The 22,498-nt window shown below is 41.9% G+C and overlaps 1 protein-coding gene across 7 annotated transcripts in view; it reads left to right on the top strand.

Annotated features, from left to right (window-relative positions):
• SYNJ1 (synaptojanin 1) overlaps positions 1-22,498 on the top strand; it is a 241,674-nt gene that overhangs the window by 56,285 nt on the left and 162,891 nt on the right. The gene's annotated exons all lie outside the window — the stretch shown is intronic.

Genomic DNA, 22,498 nt, shown 5'->3' with positions numbered 1-22,498 from the left:
GATTACTGTTGTTGGCTATAGCCAGCAGCGGTGATCATTGTATTCTGATGGCTGGAAAACCTCCTGCTGTCAGAATACAATAGCGCAGGAGGAGGGATCAAGGGATTTTGCATACTGTATGGCCAGCCTAAGGTGGGCACATCAGTGTGTGGGTCCAGGGTATGACCAGCAGGTATATAGGAAACTTAAATTGGTTGTGAAGTCAGGTTTTTTTTGTTTTTTTATTTATTTTTGTAATCTTAATGCATTCTATACTATAAGATTAAAAGCCTTCTGTGTGCAGCAGCCCCCCTGATACTTGTCCATCTAGATCCAGCAATGTTGCAGGAGCATCTCGGCTGCCTGGGACTCCTCTACCTCATTGGTTGAGACATCTGTGTGGCGCAATTGGCTCCCGCTGCCATCAATCAAAGTCAGTCCGCCAATAAGGAGAGAAAGGGGGCGAGGCCAGGCCGCCGCGGCTTAGTGTCTGAATGGACAAAGGGAGCTGAGGCTCGACTTGGGTGCCCCCATAGCAAGCTGCTTGCTGTGGGGGTACTCAGCAGGAAGGAGGGACCAGGAGCACGGAACAGGGACCCGAGAAGAGGAGGCTCTGGGCTGCTCTGTGCAAAACCATTACACAGAACAGGTAAGTATAATGTGCCTGTTATTTTTAATTAAAAAAAAAAAAAAAAAGAGACTTTAGTATTTACATAGTACTATGTAAAAATTGTCACATCTGGAATTCATCTTTAAAGTAGAAGTTAACCTGAATACTAAAATCTACTGGAATCCATAATCTAAGACTAACCTATCTAGCCCTGTAAAGAAGAAATCTGTATACATACCTTTCCTGAAGCTGCTCCGGTCCGGTCTCCAGCGGCTGAAGCTCTGTAGAGGTGACAGCGGCTGTGATATGAATGGGGAGTGACGTCACCCATTGACTTACTGTGTGCCTCCTCTGCACCCGCCTTCACAGAGAAGCCGCCGCTGACGGCTCAGCGTGGGACTGGACCGGAGTGGCTTTGGAAAATGTATGTAAACCCATTTTCTTCTTTACAGCGCTAGATAGGTTAGTCTTAGATTATGGATGTCTGTAGATTTAGAGATTTTAGTGTTTGGGTGAACTTCTACTTTAAAGATGAATTCCAGATGTGGCAATTTTTACATAATCACATTAGTACAGCTGGATCCAATGTAAGTATGTATGTCCCCATGGATTCCACAGGTATGGTATCTCTGCTATCTTCCGGGTCCTGTGAACAGCTGCTTCCCTGCTGCATCGTAAACACAGAAAATCGCACGCTCGAAGGGGATACGATACTATTTAAGGAACACTTTGCTAAATCCTAATTAATGCAAAGCGTGATTGAATGAGGGGGGAGAGACAGGTCAGTGATGTCACAATGTCCACCTTGTCCAATCTGAAAACACTTTGCATTCATTGAGAAGATGCAAAGTATTCCCTGAATGGTGCCCATGCCAATCAAGCGACCTATAGAATTTGTATATGGAGGTTTTTGATTTGTGTGTGTGTGTGTTTTTTTGGGTGTTTTTGTTTTCTTTTCCCCTCTGTGGGTTGAACTGGATGGACTTGTGTCCTGGGTTTTTTTTTTCTTTTACCAGACTAATTACAGTATGTAACTATAGAATTGTGTAGTCCAACCTGTCCCCCTCTCCCCTTCTGCTGGGACCCAGCCAACAACAGCTTTGAAGGAAATGGCTAATTTATAGTTGCAGCTTAAACAGAAAAAATTAAAAGTTGATCTGCGGCATCGCAGCAGGGACCTCCATCCCTATATCTGTATCGAAGCATAAAAGAAAAGGGGGGAAAGGGGGACTTTAAATGAGGTCAATGCTGCATGTAATAAATGAAGAAGATGGTATGTAAAAATATGAATTTATTAATGCTACATGATAATTAACAATCACGCAGCATGTATAAAATTAATTTGGATATAAATAATTAACGAATAACAATAAGTATGGGCATGGATCAGAAAAACAAATATAACATATATCATATATGTACACAATTCACAAATATAAATATTAAACATATTGAAGCATATCATACAATGGCACAATTATACATGTCATATGCATGTTGCATGATTCCTGATCCGTGTCCAGATCCATATAAGTATTGCATAGCTCTACGCGTTTCGTGGAAATCGCATCCACTCATAGAAACATAGAATGTGTCGGCAGATAAGAACCATTTGGCCCATCTAGTCTGCCCAATATATCTGAATCCTATGAATAGTCCCTGGCCCTATCTTATATGAAGGATAGCCTTATGCCTATCCCATGCATGCTTAAACTCCTTCACTGTATTTGCAGCTACCACTTCTGCAGGAGGGTTATTCCATGCATCCACTACTCTCTCAGTAAAGTAATACTTCCTCATATTACTTTTAAAACTTTGCCCCTCTAATTTAAAACTGTGTCCTCTTGTGGTAGTTTTTCTTCTTTTAAATATGCTCTCCTCCTTTACCGAGTTTATTCCCTTTATGTATTTAAAAGTTTCTATCACTCTTCAGGAGCTTTATAAAATAAACTAAAATAAGAAACAAATGAATCCAAAAACTAGAAATGACAATTGCACCGATGCTGTCAAAGAATTGTATCGACAAATACGAAAGTCGAATACTTACATCTCAAGTGGGAGAAAAAATATATATATATTGTCAACTGTCAACCAGTAAGTTACTGGGACGACTCTGGGGTCCAAATATTAAGCATGAGGAGTTAGTCCGTTGCAGGGATGCACAAAAAGGGGTAGATGTCTGGTTGACAGTTGACAATATATATTTTTTTTTTCTCCCACTTGAGATGTAAGTATTCGATTTTCGTATTTGTCGATACAATTCTTTGACAGCATCGGTGCAATTGTCATTTCTAGTTTTTGGATTAATTAGTTTCTTATTTTAGTTTATTTTATAAAGCTCCTGAAGAGTGGATGCGATTTCCACGAAACGCATAGAGCTATGCAATACTTATATGGATCTGGACACGGATCAGGAATCATGCAATATGTATATGACATGTATAATTGTGCCATTGTATGATATGCTTCAATATGTTTAATATTTATATTTGTGAATTGTGTACATATATGATATGATATGTTACATTTGCTTTTCTGATCCATGCCCATACTTATTGTTATTCATGAATTATTTATGTCCAAATTAATTTTATACATGCTGCGTGATTGTTAATTATCATGTAGCATTAATAAATTCATATTTTTACATACCATCTTCTTAACTTATTACATGCAGCATTGACCTCATTTAAAGTCCCCCTTTTCCCTTTCCCCCCTTTTCTTTTATGCTTCGATATAGTTGCAGCTTGTCTTGGCTGTGAACCCTTTCCCTGGACAGGCAACAGCGGGAAGGGGAGTAAAGGCCCGTATATACGATAGGAAAATCAGAAGTAAAATTTCGTCCGATGAACGATCTGTAGATTTTCGGATTGTTAGTATGGTGCTTTTGACTTCCGATTTTACAAATTTTTGTATGACAAAAACTGGATATGCAGGCTATAAAATGTTTATCGTAGGTGAACACAACATACAATTTTCATTTTTGATTAGTAAAAAAAATTTCTAAGAGCCAGACTACGCATGTTCGGAAAAAGAATACATACAAAAAAATTCAACACATGACATCACTGAAGTTGAATTCTGTCGTAAGAGAATTTTCGTATGAAAATAACCTCTTCACTTTCCATATGAGACTAGCATGCAACAAAAAAACAGACGAAAATTTGTTTGATAATCTGATCGTGTGTGCGAGGCTTTAGTGTCAGGCTCTCCATTCCTCTGGCCGTTGCCTGTCTAAGGAAATGGTTCACAGCCCAGACAAGTTGCAGCCATCTCCTTCATAGATGTTGTCAGAATGTCTGGGGCAGGTCGATCCTCATCACCAGAAAGCACTTGACAGCCTAGGAAGAAGTACTACACGTACTATGTTTCATAGGGGAGAGAACCTTATCAAAAATGATGATCGATTTTTGTTGTCAGTGGCTTGGAACAAGCATTCAACAAATGACAGTTGGTTGTCCTGTTCTGCATATTTTGCTTACTCACTCATTCAGAAATTTTTGATGCCTTTTGGATCAGCTTGACAGCCAGGCCATTGGCATTAGACAGGGCAATCTGTATATTCCGTTATTTTTCTTTTTCTTAAAATGTTTTCCTAAATCATTTTGCAGTTTTTAAATAGAGTGATTTAGAGCAGAGCATGTATGAAAGTGGCCATTTCTGTGCTGTGTTCTTTCATGTAATCCTCAGCTGAGCGGAGTCGGGAAGGGGTGGGGGAGAAGGATGATGATGAGGAAAGCAGAGTGACAGATGGAGCTGGGTGCTGCTGGTCTTCTAAGGCATCTACATGGTTTGCTATCTGCGGAGTTTACAGCATTGTGTGTGATACAGATTTGCAGTACGCCCTTGTGTTTGCTGAATTCAATCTTTTATGTGTTTCAGTTTACATTTGATGATTAGGAATGGAAAAGTACACCATGTTATTGTGCTTGGTAGCGCCAATTAGTTTCTCCTTTTTGTTATGTTTTTCTTATAACCGATGTGACCTCCTACAGCTTTTTTATTTTTGCCTTGTAAATTTGATAGGCCATATCATTAGTCTACAGAGACATGGGCACAGTATGTTTTCAGCATGCAGTGTTATTTTTTGGTGCTTCTGTTCTGCAGGATACGGTCATTATTCCTCTGCAGGGGAATTGTTGGAGATTAGTTTGGGGCCCTGGTGCCCAACCTGGGAGGGATGGAATGGTGCAAATGGCCCTTTGTACTTATAAAGGGGCTGTAATAGCACTGATCTACAGCAGAACCATGTAATCTCAAGTATATGACTCTTGAAGCATGTCTGCAAGTTGAAGCTACTCGTAGAACACGTTTGCAGTATCTGACCATCTCCTGTAGCATGTCCACAGTCTCAGACCTTCTTTTATAGCAGGGTTTCTCAGCCAGGGTTCCTCCTGAGGTTGCTAGGGGTTCCTTGAGCAATGGGCAATTTCTGCCTTCCAGATAAGTTTCCATTGACCCCATTGTTCCTTTTAGCGCTCTGTAAGGGGGTAATTCTTCCCAAGAGTAAGGAGCATTCATCTCACTGACTGTCCCACTAATGTGTCATGAGTTGTAGATTTTAAATTTTTAGCAAGGGTTCCCCGAGACCAGAAATTTATTTTAAGGGTTCCTCTGTGTTTGAAAAGTTTGAGAAGGCTGTTTTATAGAATGCCCATAGTCTCTGACTTTCTCCTGTTGCATGTCTGCATGTCTCTGGCCATCTCTTGTAGTATGCCCACTTGCCCAGAGCCCCAGACCATCTCTTGTAGAATGGCTATATTCTCTGACTTTCTCCTGTTGCATTTCTGCAGTCTCTGACCATCTCTTGTAGTATGCCCACAGCCCCAGACCATCTCTTGTAGAACGGCCGTATTCTCACTTTCTCCTGTTGCATTTCTGCAGTCTCTGACCATCTCTTGTAGTATGCCCACAGCCCCAGACCATCTCTTGTAGAATGGCCGTATTCTCACTTTCTCCTGTTGCATGTCTGCAGTCTCTGACCATCTCTTGTAGTATGTTCATAGTCCCAGATCATCTTTTGTAGAATAGCCATAGTCTCTGACCTTCACCTGTTGCATGTATCCTCTTCCGCCTCATGTAAGAGTACGGTGGCAGAGCAGCTATCCTGTACTGGATAACCTATCTAGGAAGTGATCCAGCACTTCCGGGTAGGGGGGCACATGCCGGATGTGTTGTGATTAGTCGCAGCATAAGCCAATCAACGAGTGCTGGCCAATGATTGACCGCCAGCACCTGCTCATTGGTGAAGAAAATGACTAGACAGAGCTATGTAAATATAAACAATACAGAGCTCTGTCAGCAGGGATGTGCCGGTATTTGTTTCCCTGCAAAGCAGGGAATGAAAACCAGCTCACCCCATAATAAAAAGAGCACACAGTGAATGCACCAAGCACTGTTAGGCACACATTTAACTCTTTGATAGCTCTAGATGTTAACCCCTTCCCAGCCTGTGTCATTGGAACAGTGACAGTACATATTTTTAGCACTGATGACTGGATTGGTGTCACTGGTTCCCAGAAAGTGTCAAAAGTGTCAGATTGTCCGCCATACTATCACAGTCCCACTATAAGTCGCTGATTGCCGCCATTACTGGTATTAAAAAAAAAAAAAAAAAAAATGAATATCCAGTATATATCCCATAGTTTGTAGACACTACAATTTTCATGCAAACCAATCAATATACGCTTATCGGGATTTTTTTTTACCAAAAATATGTAGCAGAATACATATTAGCCTAAATTTTATAAAGAAATGTGTTTTTGTGTTGGGGTTTTTTTTTTATATGTTTTATAGCAGAAAGTTTTTTTTCCTTCAAACTTGTCAATATTTGTCCGTTTTATAGCGCAGTAAGTAAAATAAAAAATGCAGTGATGATCAAATACCACCAAAAGAAAGCTCCTATTTGTGAAAAAAAATGATATAAATTTAATTTGTGTACAGTGTTGTATGACTGCGCAATTGTCAGTTAAAGTAATGCAGTGCCATAAAGGAAAAAAAGTGGCCTTGTCAAGGGGTGGGGGGGGTAAATTTTCCGGAGAGCAAGTGGAAATGCAGCCTTTAGCTCCATCTCTTGTAGTATGTCTACAATCTCTGATCATCTTCTGTAGAATGCCCATAGTCTTTGACTTTCTCCTGTTGCATATCTGCTGCCTCTAGCCATCTCTGGTGGCATGTCCACAGTCTCAGACCAACCCTTGTAGAATTCCCATAGTCACTGACCTTTATACAATGAAGGGAATTTATAAAGTTCTAAACACTTGCAATTCATTCGATAAAAAGTGCTTTCAAATGTAATCTGTATACAGCATGGATACGCAATGGCACAGACAGAACTTGGGTCGAGTTGTCTTTGCCATTGCGTATCCATGCTGTATACAGATTACATTTGAAAGTGCTTTTTATCGACTGAATTGTAAGTGTTCTAAACTTTTAATAAATTCCATTCATTGTATGGTTTTACACTATGTGGAGGCTTTTTGTTTCCTTTTTCTGATGATCTGCCCCAGTGTTTCTCAACTCCGATCCTCAGGGCACAACTAACAGGCCAGCAAGAAAACTGAAATACATCCCAGGTGATATTATTTGCTGCTCAGTGATTGCAGTATTCTACTCTGCATCTCCCCAGGGTAATACCTAAAATCTGGCCTGTAAGGCCCCTTTCACACATAAGGTCTGTTCAGTTCATCAGTTCAGTCACGTCAAAATGTATCCGTTTTTCGTCTGTTTTTCGTCTGTTTTTCGTCTGTTTTTCGTCTGTTTTTCGTCTGTTTTTCGTCTGTTTTTCGTCTGTTTTTCGTCTGTTTTTCGTCTGTTTTTCGTCTGTTTTTCGTCTGTTTTTCGTCTGTTTTTCGTCTGTTTTTCGTCTGTTTTTCGTCTGTTTTTCGTCTGTTTTTCGTCTTTTTTTCGTCTTTTTTTCATCCGTTGTCGTCTTTTTTTTCATCCGTTGTCGTCTTTTTTTCATCCGTTGTCGTCCTTTTTTTCATCCGTTGTCGTCATCCGTCTTTTGTCCGATCCGTTTTTTTGACTGATGAAAAATAGGGCATTCATCCATTCAAAAAAACGGACATTGATGGAAGTGGATGAAAACAAATGTTAACTGATGATCATCTGTTGTCATCCGTTTTTACATAGAGATACATTGATGTCCATTTTTCATCCGTCCATGGATGGATGAAAAACAGTCAAACGGACAGCATGTGTGAAAGGGGCCTTAGTGTTCCCTGAGGACCGGAGTTGAGAAGCACTGATCTACCCACTGAAGGACTGTTGGAGAAGAATATACAATGAACAAAATTATAAACACTTTTTTGTTTTTGCCCCCATTTTTCATGAGCTGAACTCAAAGATCTAAGACTTTTTCTATGTAAACAAAAGGCCTATTTCTCTCAAATATTGTTCACAAATCTGTCTAAATCTTTGTTAGTGAGCACTTCTCCTTTGCCGAGATGATCCATCCGCCTCATAGGTGTGACATATCAAGATGCTGATTAGACAGCATGATTATCGCACAGGTGTGCCTTAGTCTGGCCACAATAAAGGCCACTCTAAAATGTGCAGTTTTATCACACAGCACAATGCCACAGATGTCCCAAGTTTTGAGAAAGCGTGCAATCGGCATGCTGACTGCAGTGATGTCCACCAGAGCTGTTGCCCGTGAATTGAATGTTCATTTCTCTACCATAAGCCGTCTCCAAAGGCGTTTCAGAGAATTGGGCAGTACATCTAACTGGCCTCACAACCGCAGACCACGTGTAGCCACACCAGCCCAAAACCTCCACATCCAACATCTTCACCTCCCAAGATCATCGGAGACCAGCCACCTGGACAGCTGCTGCACAATCGGTTTGCATAACCAAAGAATTTCTGCATAAACTGTCAGAAACCGTCTCAGGGAAGCTCATCTGCATGCTCGTCGTCCTCGCCGGGGTCTCGACCTGACTGCAGTTCGTCGTCCTAACCAACTTGAGTGGGCAAATGCTCACATTCGATGTCGTCTGGCACTTTGGAGAGGTGTTCTCTTCACGGATGAATCCCGGTTTTCTTAGATCTTTGAGTTCAGCTCATGAAAAATGGGAGCAAAAACAATTGTTGCGTTTTATAATTTTGTTCAGTATATCTGTGCTTGACGGTGATGCTACCAATTCCCTACTGAATGAATCCTTTTATTGAGGGTGGATAAGGAGTATCCAAGTGTAGGGAGAGCCGTATGGAGAGTGTTGGGAGAAACTAAAATATCGTTCTCCCCTCCCCTACTAGGTGTGCATACACCATCCCTTGAGTTGACCCAATAGACGTACGCCAAACTGGGTCCACTTCTTCCGGTAAGCCTTCTTTCACATTGGTGTTGGATTTCTTCACTACAATACTTTTTTGGTCGTGGGTTTTCATCCAGTATTCACTTGGAGCACGTTGTGAAGATTTGTTTTACATACACTAATTTGGATTCAATCTATAGACTATGCTTTTTGAATTTTTTGTCACTTATATTGTGATTTGTCGTGTCACTATTCAGTTTACTATATCACCTTTTTGATGTCACCCATGTTTTAGTGCCCATACGGGTATTCCTAATATATCTGTGGTGATATTAATTTCTTTAAATTCACACTAGAGCTTTAATATTTTCATTTCGTATATGAAATTTCACACACATTTTAATTATCGCGATTTAGTTTGTGTGTTGATGGTTACATTATGGGTAATCATTTATAATTTATTAGCACTGCACATCATGTTATAAATGGTGAAGAAACCAGTGGTGAGATGATTTGAGCTTTGTGACATGGTGCATTATCCTGGAAGGAGCCATCAGAAGATGGGTACACTGTAGTCATAAAGGGATGGACATGGTCAGCAACAATACTCAGGTGGGCCATGGCGTTTTAACGATGCTCAATTGGTACTAAGGGGCCCAAAGTGTGCCAAGAAAATATCCCCCACACCATTACACCACCAGCCTGAACCGTTGATACAAGGCAGGATGGATCCATGCTTATATGTTTACACCAAATTCTGACCCTACCATCTGAATGTCGCAGCAGAAATCGAGACTCAAAAGACTAGAAAAGCGTTGCCTGTCTTTTTTGTCCAATTTTGGTGAGCCTGTGTGAATTGTAGCTTCAGTTTTTTGTTGGCTGACAGGAGTAGCATCCGGTGCGGTCTTCTGCTGTTGTAGCCCATCTGCCTTAAGGGTCAATGTTTTATGTGTTCAGAGATGGTATTCTGCATACCTTGGTTGTAACGAGAGGTTATTTGAGTTACTGTTGCCTTTCAATCATCTCAAACCAGTCTGCCCATTCTCCTCTGACATCAATAAGGCATTTTCCTCCACACAACTGCTGCTCACTGGATGTTTTCTCTTTTTCGGACCATTCTCTGTAAACCCGAGAATTGGTTATGCGTGAAAATCCCAGTAGATCAGCAGTTTTTTAAATACTCACACCAGCCCATCTGGCGCCAACAACCATGCCACGTTCAAAGCCACTTAAATCCCCTTTTCTTGCCCATTCTGATGCTCAGTTTGAACTTTAGCAAATTGTCTTCACCACATCTAGATTCCTAAATGCATTGAGTTGCTGCCATGTGATTGGCTGATTAGCAATTTGTGTTACCAAGCAACTGTACCTAATAAAGTGGCCGGTGAGTGTATATTGATTGATATCCAGTCCACTCCAATACAAACCTTTACTTCGAACGTCATCCATTCACATGTTGATATAGCCAGCCTCTGGAAATGCATCATCTACAAATCCCGCAGTCTGTGTTCAGACATAATTTGTTACATTTTGCTCAACAAATAAACGTGTTCATCCTTCTTTAATGGTGTGCAAGCCTTGCTGTCCAGACAGGTAAACTCACCACTGTGGCTTTGTGACGTCATTCAGATTTTTCCTTATAAATATTTTACTTTCTGCCCTCTTGCTCTTTATTTTAAGTTTGGTAAACCTAATTTTACGAATATAATATTTATGTGAAGATACTGTAAAGGAGCTGTATTGTATATGTGCAGGAGCTGATACGTGTACGCTAATTTTAGCGGTTTTAATTTTTATTTAGTATCTTTTTATTTTGCTTATATTTATTTTGCTTTTTCTTTTTACTTTGCTTACATGGTTATATTTAGTTATATTATAATTATCTAAATGTTTTTTGCCTTGAGATTTCATATTTTCTTACATTTCAGGGATGTATACTGCTGCTCCTAAATTAACGTTTTTGGTTCTTTGGGCATTTTTTGCCTAAGCCGCTCAACTCCCCTCGATTAAAAGTGATTTGAAAGTATTGTTTTAAAAAAATAAATAACACGTTAACCAAAAAATAAAGAAAGCAAAAATATTGCGCTAACCATAAAAAATGAGCTGCTACACAAAGGCTTGTGATACAAAGAAATTTTCAAAAGTGCAGCGCTAGTGAACAAAAGTGTGAATCAAAAAAGGGGGAAAACACGTGAAAAGTGAATATTCCAAATAATGTAAACAATCCTGGTAAGTCCAAATAATAAAGTCCAAAATGTGTTAGAATAAACATAAGATCAATAATCCCAAGTGTATAAGTGACATGACTGTCCAATACGGCGGTGATCACAGTGCTCAATGGTTCCCAACACCAACTGAAAATGGAGATGTATTATGCTCACCAGAACCGTAGGACTCAGAGTGCCATATAGCACCTTGGTCAAAACAGCTAGATATAATGTAGATGGGAGATCCGGAATACTCAAAAAAGCTATGGATGTCCAAGTGAAGATGTTAAGTAGATATATCACCCCAAAGCCTCCCAATCGGCCAAGCGATGGCAGATGAAACCTTTACCATGGATTACAAATACTATTTCCTGGATGACTAAGGATTCCTTTGCCGGCGAAGACTAGCTTTGAGGCCTTGCTCATTCAGGAGACTCTTGCAATCTAAAGTAAAGGGGGCCCCTCCTTGCATGGGAGAAGTTTACTACCTGCAGATTCCTCTGCTAAAAACATGTTCTACTTCTCTCCACTGTGCAGTGGGATTTGTACAGAGAGACCTGGAACCTCCTCTTTTCGGGTCCCTCTTCGGCACTCCTGGTCCCTCCCTCCTGTCAAGTGCCCTCACAGCAAGCAGCTTGTTATGGGGCAGCCGAGCCGAGCTGCAGCTCCGTGTATCGATTTAGACACAAAGCTGGGGTTCGGCCCCGCCTCATCTCTCTCCTGATTGGCTGACTGACTTTGACAGAAGTGGGAGCCAATGGCGCCACTGCTGTGTCTCAGCCAATCAGGAGGGAGAGTCCCAAATTGCAGAGGGACTCGAGGACATCGTACGATAGTGAGGGAGCTCAGGTAAGTATTAGGGGTGCTTAGGGGCAGTGGTGCGCACAGAGGGCTTTTTATCTTAATGCATTAAGACAGGGCTTGACAATTCCCAGGTCGCCATGGTGACTAGAATTTGTATCCTGGCGCCTAGGCTTTTGTCAGCCCATTCAGAGAGTACCCAGCTGCACGCAGCACAATCCCAGATCCCACATAACAGGACTGGACTGGTCATAGGTGGGGCTACAGGTCCAAGCATTTAGACAAGGAGCTGGTCATACCAGGCACTGGGATGTTGGCATCTGCGCCGATCAACAAGCCGCTGCCAGCCCTGTTGATCGTGCACCCGCTCCCAGGCACCTCGACTGGGCAGGAGAAGAGAGTCCAGCCAAACCCAGCCCCAAATTCATTGTTGGCACCAAAAAGCCGCAAAGGAAGGCGGACCCCAACATCAATGGGGACAACCTGATCGCCCCCTCCACACATCTAGAAGACCGGGGTCCCCATCCCCAGCCCAAAACACCCACGCGAGCACAAGGCTGGCCAGAAGTGCACCCACGCCACTGGCCCGGCAAGAGGGAGACCTGCCCCCACACGCAAGAGCCGCACAATGACCAGACGGAGCCGACCAACTGCACGCCCACCACAGTGGACAAGGAGATCCGGTCTAGACCCCCTAGGTAAGTAACCCTCCCAGCCAGGGGTGTCACACCCGCACCCCTCTGACTGCTGGGAAGCACATCACATCAGAGACTTTATGCTCACCGTTTTGGCAGGAAGCTTTAAAGCCACTGATAATACCCAACACCCGCAGATTGTCCTGTCAGTCCATGTGTCACTCCCGCATGGCCAGTTCTGGGAATCGGCCTCAATGGGGCTACACAGAACCCCTTCACCTCCCCTCTATCCATGGCAGAGCCCATATGTGGACCTATTTATCTCTGCAGGATGGAGGCTGTACTATATAGGGGTGCATAATAAATCTATTGAGGATGGGGGCTGTGGTATGTAGGGGGTATATACAAGATATTTTGGGGGCCATAAGCATGGGGGAGATGTGCTAAAGAGGGGGTCATAAGTCTATGCAGAATGCGTGCTGTGGTGTGTGTGTGTGTGTGTGTGTGTGGGGGGGGGGGGGAGTAGAATATGTCTGTGAGTAACTTTCCAGTCTCTGCTCCCCAGGTCCCCCGTATGTGTAAGTCACCCTATGTCTATTAGGGGCACAGGGTAGCCAAGAAAAAGATGGAAAACTACTTAATGGATACTGAGAATATGGTTTGGATAACTTCAAATGGGACATTAATATTTATCCACAATATCCCTAAATAAATCTGATACATTATTTTTTATTATTTTCACTGTATCAGAATGATGGCACATTTTATATGAGCTCCATCACATGGGTTCCATCACAATGTCTATACAGGATGGGGGTGTGTATGTAATCCCAAGTAGTCTGTGACACATAGAGTGCGTTAAGCCTTAAAAAAACCTTGGCTTTAGAACCATAGGGCATAAGCCAAAACAAGAGAAGTGTGCATCCATGATCTGACTTTGACTATAATTTACACAGCATCATAGCTCCAAACTGTAAGGGACTTTTGAACCAGACTGCTAGATGGACTCCCTATGAATATTAGGGAACACACAGACACACACGAGGGTAGAGTCAAAGCATGTTCGTTTATTTCAGGAAATGTCCCGAGCATATATACAGTTAGAATAACAGAGAGGTTGATTTCGCAATAAGGGGTTTGTTTTCAATATGACTCACGGTCACATGATACTTTTTGGCATACTACACAAGTTTAAACTGTTCCCATAACAAATTTACCAATCAACATGTTCTTATGTGCAACAATTTCTGAATATATCTCAACAAACAAGATGTTATGACTATAAATCGGGCACAATTGCAGGAATAATAGAGATGAATATACAGCATGAAAACACCATTAACCCTTCACCAATGGTCCCTGATTTCAAGGGACTGTTCTCCTGATTTGGAACAATGTTCCTCTTTCCTCCTCATTTGTCCTTCATTTTGATCTGATCTATATAGCTGTATATAAAATGCACGATTTATCTTTCCAAAAGTGTTTCCCAGTGCTAAACCTTTTATCCAATTTCTAAATTGCTGCATTTGTGAAGGTTAAAAGCCAGCATAAACAATAATGGTGGTTAAAAAAAGCACTTGTGGGTCCAACTAATTATTATTATTTTTTTTTGTATTCTTCTTTTTTAAGGGAGAGTGGCAGGGGGGTGTGTCCTATGCCTACATACTTTTGCTGATAAGTGTCCCTTGTTTCCATTTAAAACACTTGGGAGGCATGCATGCAGACATTTGTGTGATTGTTTACATATATAAAAAACATGGAAACAACCTCAACCTATAACCAGCCTTATGCAGAAGGGTGCACATGGAAGGGAAATGCACACCACAAACACAATATTTCCCAGCACACTTACCAGCCAGCCTGCAAAACATCCAAGTTGTCCTGTCTAACAGTTTGTGTTAAAAACAGAGGGCTTTGTTTGCACACATTGGGAAATATATGCATAATCCGCAGTGCCCACATCAAGGGACCTTCTGTATACAGTCCTTTGAAAAATTATTCATACTCCTTGAAATTTTCCACATTTTGTCATGTTACAACCAAAAACGTAAATGTATTTTATTGGGATTTTTCACTGCCCTTTGCGAACCTCTGAGGGTGTCAATACAAAGGTAATGACACCCCCAGATCGGATCGCAGTGCGAACTGTGAATTCGAACAGGATTTGGATCGCATAGGTGTGAACAGCCATGCGATCTGATTCTAGTACGGACAAAAAAGGGTCCTGCGTGAATTTGGTCCAAATGCGATGCTTATTTAGCCATTCAGTTTGTATGGCTGAATTAACATTGCACAGACATCGCATGTGATCTGCACAGCAATGCGGTGCGAATCACATGTGATGTCTGGCATCACACTAGTGTGAACCGACCCTTAAGCAGGGTTAGGTTTTTAAAAAAAATAATTTTACATACAGTACAGACCAAAAGTTTGGACACACCTTCTCATTCAAAGAGTTTTCTTTATTTTCAGGACTATGAAAATTGTAGAGTCACACTTCAAGAGGTAGTCACCTGAAATGGTTTTTACTTCACAGGTGTGCCCTGTCAGGTTTAATAAGTGCGATTTCTTGCCCTATAAATGGGGTTGGGACCATCAGTTGTGTTATGCAGAAGTCAGGTGGATACACAGCTGATAGTCCTACTGAATAGACTGTTAGGATTTGTATCATGGCAAGAAAAAAACAGCTAAGTACAGAAAAACGAGTGGCCATCATTACTTTAAGAAACTGGCTCACATGCGGACCGCCCCAGGTAAGGAAGACCAAGAGTCACCTCTGCTGCGGAGGATAAGTTCATCCGAGTCACCAGCCTCAGAAATCGCAGGTTAACAGCAGCTCAGATTAGAGACCAGGTCAATGGCACACGGAGTTCTAGCAGCAGACACATCTCTAGAACAACTGTTAAGAGGAGACTGTGTGAATCAGACCTTCATGGTAGAATATCTGCTAGGAAACCACTGCTAAAGAAAGGCAACAAGCAGAAGAGACTTGTTTGGGCTAAAGAACACAAGGAATGGACATTAGACCAGTGGAAATCTGTGCTTTGGTCTGATGAGTCCAAATTTGAGATCTTTGGTTCCAACCACCATGTCTTTGTGCAACGCAGAAAAGGTGAACGGATGGACTCTACATGCCTGGTTCCCACCGTGAAGCATGGAGGAGGAGGTGTGATGGTGTGGGGGTGCTTTGCTGGTGACACTGTTGGGGATTTATTCAAAATTGAAGGCATACTGAGCCAGCATGGCTACCACAGCATCTTGCAGCAGCATGCTATTCCGTTTAGTTGGACCATCATTTATTTTTCAACAGGACAATGACCACAAACACACCTCCAGGCTGTGTAAGGGCTATTTGACCAAGAAGGAGAATGATTGGGTGCTGCGCCAGATGACCTGGCCTCCACAGTCACCAGACCTGAACCCAATCGAGATGGTTTGGGGTGAGCTGGACCCCAGAGTGAAGGCAAAAGGGCCAACAAGTGCTAAGCATCTCTAGGAACTCCTTCAAGACTGTTGGAAGACCATTTCAGGTGACTACCTCTTGAAGTGTGACTCTACAATTTTCATAGTCATGAAAATAAAGAAAACTCTTTGAATGAGAAGGTGTGTCTAAACTTTTGGTCTGTACTGTATATCCCAAGCGTTGAGTACTGTTCAATCAATCATCCAAAAATGGAGAGAGTATGACACAACTGCAAAGCTACCAAGACGGCCATCCACCTAAACTGACAGGCCTGGCAAGGAGAGCATTAATCAGAGAAACAGCCAAGAGGCCCATGGTAACTCTGGAGAAGCTGCAGAGATCCGCAGCACAGATGGAAGAACCTGTCCACAGGACAACTATTAGTCATGCACTCCACAAATCTGACTTTTATGGAAGAGGAGCAAGAAGGAAGCCATTAGAAGTCCCATTTGTAGTTTGCCGGAAGCTATGTGGGGGACACTGCAAACATGTGGAAGAAGGGGCTCTGGTCAGATGAGACCAAAATTGAACTTTTTGGCCTAAAAGCAAAACACTGTGTGGCGGAAAACGAACACTGCACATCACCCTGAACACACCATCCCCACTGCGAAACATGGTGGTGGCAGCATCATGTTGTGGGGATGCTTTTCTTTAGCAGGGACAGGGAAGCTGGTCAGAGTTGATGGGAAGATGGATAGAGCCAAATACAGGGCAATCTTAGAAGAAAACCTGTTGGAGTCTGCAAAATACTTGAGACTGGGGCGGTGGTTCACCTTCCAGCAAGATAACGACCCTAAACATACAGCAAGAGCTACAAAGGAATGGTTTAGATCAAAGCATATTAATGTGTTATGAATGTCCCAGCCAAGTCCAGATCTAAATCCAACTGAGAATTTGTTGCAAGACTTGAAAATTGCTGTTCACAGACGCTCTCCATCCAATCTGACAGAGCTTGAGCTATTTTGCAGAAGAAGAATGGGCAAAATGTCACACTCTAGATGTGCAAAGCTGGTAGAGACATCCTCAAAAAGACTTGCAGCTGTAATTGCAGTGAAAGGTGGTTCTACCGGCTGTAGCAGTCCTGCTTGGCCTTGGGGTCACCCGTGCGGGAGGAACTCCCCTGTCCACCTCTCCTTCCTCTACACCCCCCCCCCCATTCTTTCACTCCGTCTCTCCCCCCTTCTTGGCTTCCCTATCACTCCCACACTTTGTGCTCCCTCTATGTCTACACTCCCTGTCTACTATGCCCCTTCCCTTCCCTCCTTTTCCCAGTCATGGATTCTTCGATCCCTCTCCCTGCTATGTTACTCCTTTGACCGAAGGGTCATGCACGTGGTTCTAGCTTTGCTTTAACATGCCTGTATACTGGGCCAACCTTACTTGTATTATACTTGGTTGCTTAGCGGACCACCCTGCTTTCGGTCGTGCTCTTAAAATGTGATAAGCTTGCATGTAAAATGTCTTCCTGGTTTAACTTTATATTGAGACTCACCACACACATCAGTTCAGCAACATTAAGTTGTGTACTTAATACAATTAATTACCACTAATTATTGCCATTTACTCTATTCAGTTATACTCCGCTTACCCAGCAACATTTCTACAAAGTTACTCTGTTGTGACACCTTCGCCTTGCCCGCGGACCTCTCGTGCCCTCAGCTCCCGGGGGAGACATCAGGGGTTGTTGCCCCCACCCCCAGAACCAGTCACTGTTGGAGCTACTGTGTAAGTGTTGGGGTTATGGGGATCTTGCTTCCTATTCCCCCCCCCTTTTTCTCCCCTTCTTCCCCAATTTCCAAATTACCATCTAATGCAATGCACCTATACGCTTATACTCATTTACTTTTAGATATGATCATACACCGACTCTGAAGAAGTGGCGTTAGTCCACGAAACGCGTCAGTCAATGGATGTTATGTTGTCATGTTAATACTCTGTACTATTGTTTCATTGCCATGTTGGTTCTTTTGAGATTGTAATTGTTGGGGTGTACACCATGTACTTTACTACTTTATTGTGACTATACCATGTCAGCCTATACGTGCAATACATCATGATTACCCCCTTTTTATGCATCAATAAATATGATATAATTATTTTTTACTCAGTCATGTCTCTCATTCAAAGTCCCAACCTTTTTTCTATTGTCTCAATTGATATTAGGGATGGAGGCGCACGGCTAATCCCACCGTGCGTTTCACTTAAAGTCCCGCTTTCTCCCCCCCTTGTCTTACCCGAATTAGGGATGGAGAGACATGACAGGTTGATACATTTTTGTTTCACTGTGCATTGACTGCACATATTGGCTTAACATTTTTTAGCCTAAACGTGCTGTGTCAATATAGATTCCCTCTGGCTTGCTGGGGGTCTCTTTGCACTTTAGTCACAGGTATCAGCCCCTGTTATATTCATATATTTATATATTCCATATACTCCATACTGGATACATAATTATTTTTCAAGGGCTTATATGTGATCATACAAGGGCTTTCCAGTTTGCTCCAGCGGTGCTAGCTGGCGGTGATGGCTCTCTCCCCTCTGCAATCCTCGGGAGCTGCGATGTGTGACGGGTGCCCTCCCCTTCCCCCTATGCTCCTTCGAGCGCGGCGGATCGGGTGGGCGTTCCCGACACACATCGGCGTCACGCCCTGCGCCGACGTGTGACGTCATTTGGCGCCGCACGCCGACGGCTGTTGTTCCATCCGGTGCATAAGAGGAAGCCGGCTGGGCGGAATGGCGTCTGCCTCCGCTCTGCGGCTCCATATCTTTGCACCTCGTGACGCTGGGCGCTTGATGGTCGGCGGGCTCGGGCGTCACTGCGTGTCACACTCTCCTTTCTGGCTGGATTTACTCCTTTTACAGGTTATTTCACATCATCCTTCTACCTTTACTACTCTCACACAAATTCCCCTCCCTTATTACTCCGCTTTTCATTCAGTCACCATTACACGCTTCCTTATCAGGCACAGCTGGTAGTCGGGTTGCTTCCGACTTTATTTAAATCTATCACCTCATTCACAATTTTTACCACTATCACATTACCCCCCCCTTTTTCCTGCCTTTATTAGTTCATCTTACCACATATCACCCCCCCCACACCCATTCACCCAACATAATTTCCAGGTTCTATATGTTTTGGCATTTCCCTTACTATATATACCATTTACTAGTATTTTGTTCTCCACATAGTACATGGTCATGTCGGTATTTTATTACCATACATACTAACTAAGTAGCCTTATATCCCTTATATAGTACATACTTATCTATTACAGTTAATATTTATACTCATTTCATACAGATATACTTTGGCTACTGCTATATATTTATTATAATCATGACCCTTTTATAACCTTTCATTATCTCAGTCTCTCATCACATCCCCCCATCTCACCTCACTTTATTTTCCATTCTCACACCAATCTTTATTTTCCCTCACCACACACATCAGTTCAGCAACATTAAGTTGTGTACTTAATACAATTAATTACCACTAATTATTGCCATTTACTCTATTCAGTTATACTCCGCTTACCCAGCAACATTTCTACAAAGTTACTCTGTTGTGACACCTTCGCCTTGCCCGCGGACCTCTCGTGCCCTCAGCTCCCGGGGGAGACATCAGGGGTTGTTGCCCCCACCCCCAGAACCAGTCACTGTTGGAGCTACTGTGTAAGTGTTGGGGTTATGGGGATCTTGCTTCCTATTCCCCCCCCCCTTTTTCTCCCCTTCTTCCCCAATTTCCAAATTACCATCTAATGCAATGCACCTATACGCTTATACTCATTTACTTTTAGATATGATCATACACCGACTCTGAAGAAGTGGCGTTAGTCCACGAAACGCGTCAGTCAATGGATGTTATGTTGTCATGTTAATACTCTGTACTATTGTTTCATTGCCATGTTGGTTCTTTTGAGATTGTAATTGTTGGGGTGTACACCATGTACTTTACTACTTTATTGTGACTATACCATGTCAGCCTATACGTGCAATACATCATGATTACCCCCTTTTTATGCATCAATAAATATGATATAATTATTTTTTACTCAGTCATGTCTCTCATTCAAAGTCCCAACCTTTTTTCTATTGTCTCAATTGATATTAGGGATGGAGGCGCACGGCTAATCCCACCGTGCGTTTCACTTAAAGTCCCGCTTTCTCCCCCCCTTGTCTTACCTGATATTGAGACTAGGTCTCTTGCACTTGCTGGTAATCTTGTCGGTTACTTTGTTATATCCTTTTTGTTTACCGGTGTTCTTATGCACTTTACACATTGTTTATGTTTTATACGCAAAATAAAATAAAAATTTGAAAAAAAGAAAGGTGGTTCTACAAAGTTTTGACTCAGGGGGGCTGAATATGAATGCGCACTACACTTTTCAAATATTTATTTGTAAAAAAAATTGAAAACCATTTATCCTTTTTCTTCCACTTCACAATTATTTGCCACTTTGTGTCGGTCTATCACATAAAATCCCAATAAAATGAATTTACGTTTTTGGTTGTAACATGACAAAATGTGGACAATTTTAAGGGGTATGAATACATTTTTAAGGCATTGTATACTGCGGTCCTATCTCCAAATTTCCCGAGCCTCCATAGTAGGAGCACATGCATCAATGGATAGGTTAATGGCAGGTGTGCCTGGAGGGAGCTGTATGTCATGTACAGATCACCGGCCAAAGGGCCCTATAAATTCCAATGCAGGCAAAGACCTTTATCTCCAGGATCGAAAAGAAACAGAAAATCAAAAGAGGAAGGAAAGAGGAAAAGAGAAGTGACTGTGCAACCACACCGTGCTATCAATGATGTTAAAAAGCCTAAAGGGCACTAGCCATTCCCCGAGAGATGCACTATATTGTCAAAAGTATTGGGACACCTGCCTTTTACACACACACACATGATCTTTTTTTTTTTTTTTTTTTTAATTCTTTTTATTTCAATATGTGCATAAAAACGAACATTCCAAACATCCTTTCAACAAAGGGACAAAACAATATAAAATAAAAAAATTATACAATATGCAAATAATTATCTGTTTACTTAGTATTCATAATCTCTTTATGCCAAGGTATATCCATTTAGCTTAATTGATCGCCGTTGTCCCGGTGTGCCCCAACCCCTTGCTCCATTGCATCATAGATTTATTTCCTCATCATACTATGTGCATCCCTCTATATCCTCTTAGTTATCTCCTTATATTCAACCATTGGTTAATATTGATTGACTCCAATTATCCCAAATTTTATTATATTTCGTTGAGTATCCTCTATGTATATACAATACTTTTTCAAATGGTAAAATCTGATTTACCGCTCTTATCCAGTTCTTAACAGGGGGCTTCACTTGAATCCACTTAACTGTGATTGTTTTCCTTGCCATAAACAGCGTTTCTCTAAGCATTATCTTGTGATATCTAGACCATGTTATTTCATCTAATATACCCAGTAAACAGGTTTCTGGGGTCAAAGGTACAGGCATATTCAGGACAGAGGATAATATTTGAATTATTTCCTGCCAGAATCTTGATATCACTGGACAAAACCACATAATATGTATAAAGTCTGCCCGCTTAGCACTACATCTCAAACATTTAGGAGATGCAATGCTTTGCATTGCATAAAGTCTACTTGGAGAAAGATATGATTGATGTAGCATATATAATTGTATTAACATATTGTTTGCTGCTGGCGATACATATAAATGGGATGAACAGACTTCTTTCCAATCTTCATCAGTTAAATTGGGAATTATTTCCTGCCATTTTGTTCTTATTGCCAAGGGATTCATTCCTGAATTAACCCTGGTTAAATGTGCATATATTTTAGAGATTAATCCTTTAGGGCCCTGGGACCTAAGGATACCAATCATTGGATATCTAGAGATCCCAGGTCCCAAAACTCCAAATTGCGCTTGTAACGCATGCCGCAACTGTAGGTATCTATATAATGAGGTATGTGGTATATCATATTTCTCTTGTATATCTGAAAAAGAGTACATATGTGTTATGTCATATACGTCTGCAAGGACTGATATCTCTTTTTGTTCCCAGAACTGATACTCTACCAATTGTTTCAGTTGATTAAACATTGGGTTTCGCCATAGTGTGAGATCCATGTTTATTCGTGTGTTTCCCTCTATACGTTTTGCCTCTCTCCATATTGTACGAGCTAATGTTAACATTGGTATTTGCTTCACACGCATGATCTTTAATGGCATCCCAGTCTTAGTCCGTAGGGTTCAATATTGAGTTGGCCCATCCTTTGCAGCTATAACAGCTTAAATTCTTCTGGGAAGGCTGCCCACAAGGTTTAGGAGTGTGTTTATGGGAATGTTTGACCATTCTTCCAGAAGCGCATTTGTGAGGTCAGACACTGATGTTGAACAAGAAGGCCTGGCTCGCAGTCTGCGCTCTGATTCATCCCAAATGTGTTCTATGGGTTTGAGGTCCAGACTCTGTGCAGGTCAGTCAAGTTCCTCCACCCCAAACTCGCTCATCCGTGTTTTTATGGGCCTTTGCCCATTTCTAATGCCTAGGA

This window comes from Pelophylax lessonae, assembly GCF_965119305.1.
Source record: "Pelophylax lessonae genome assembly, chromosome: 2".
NCBI classification, from domain to species: Eukaryota; Metazoa; Chordata; class Amphibia; order Anura; family Ranidae; genus Pelophylax; species Pelophylax lessonae.
This window is presented reverse-complemented; position numbering and strand designations above follow the sequence as displayed.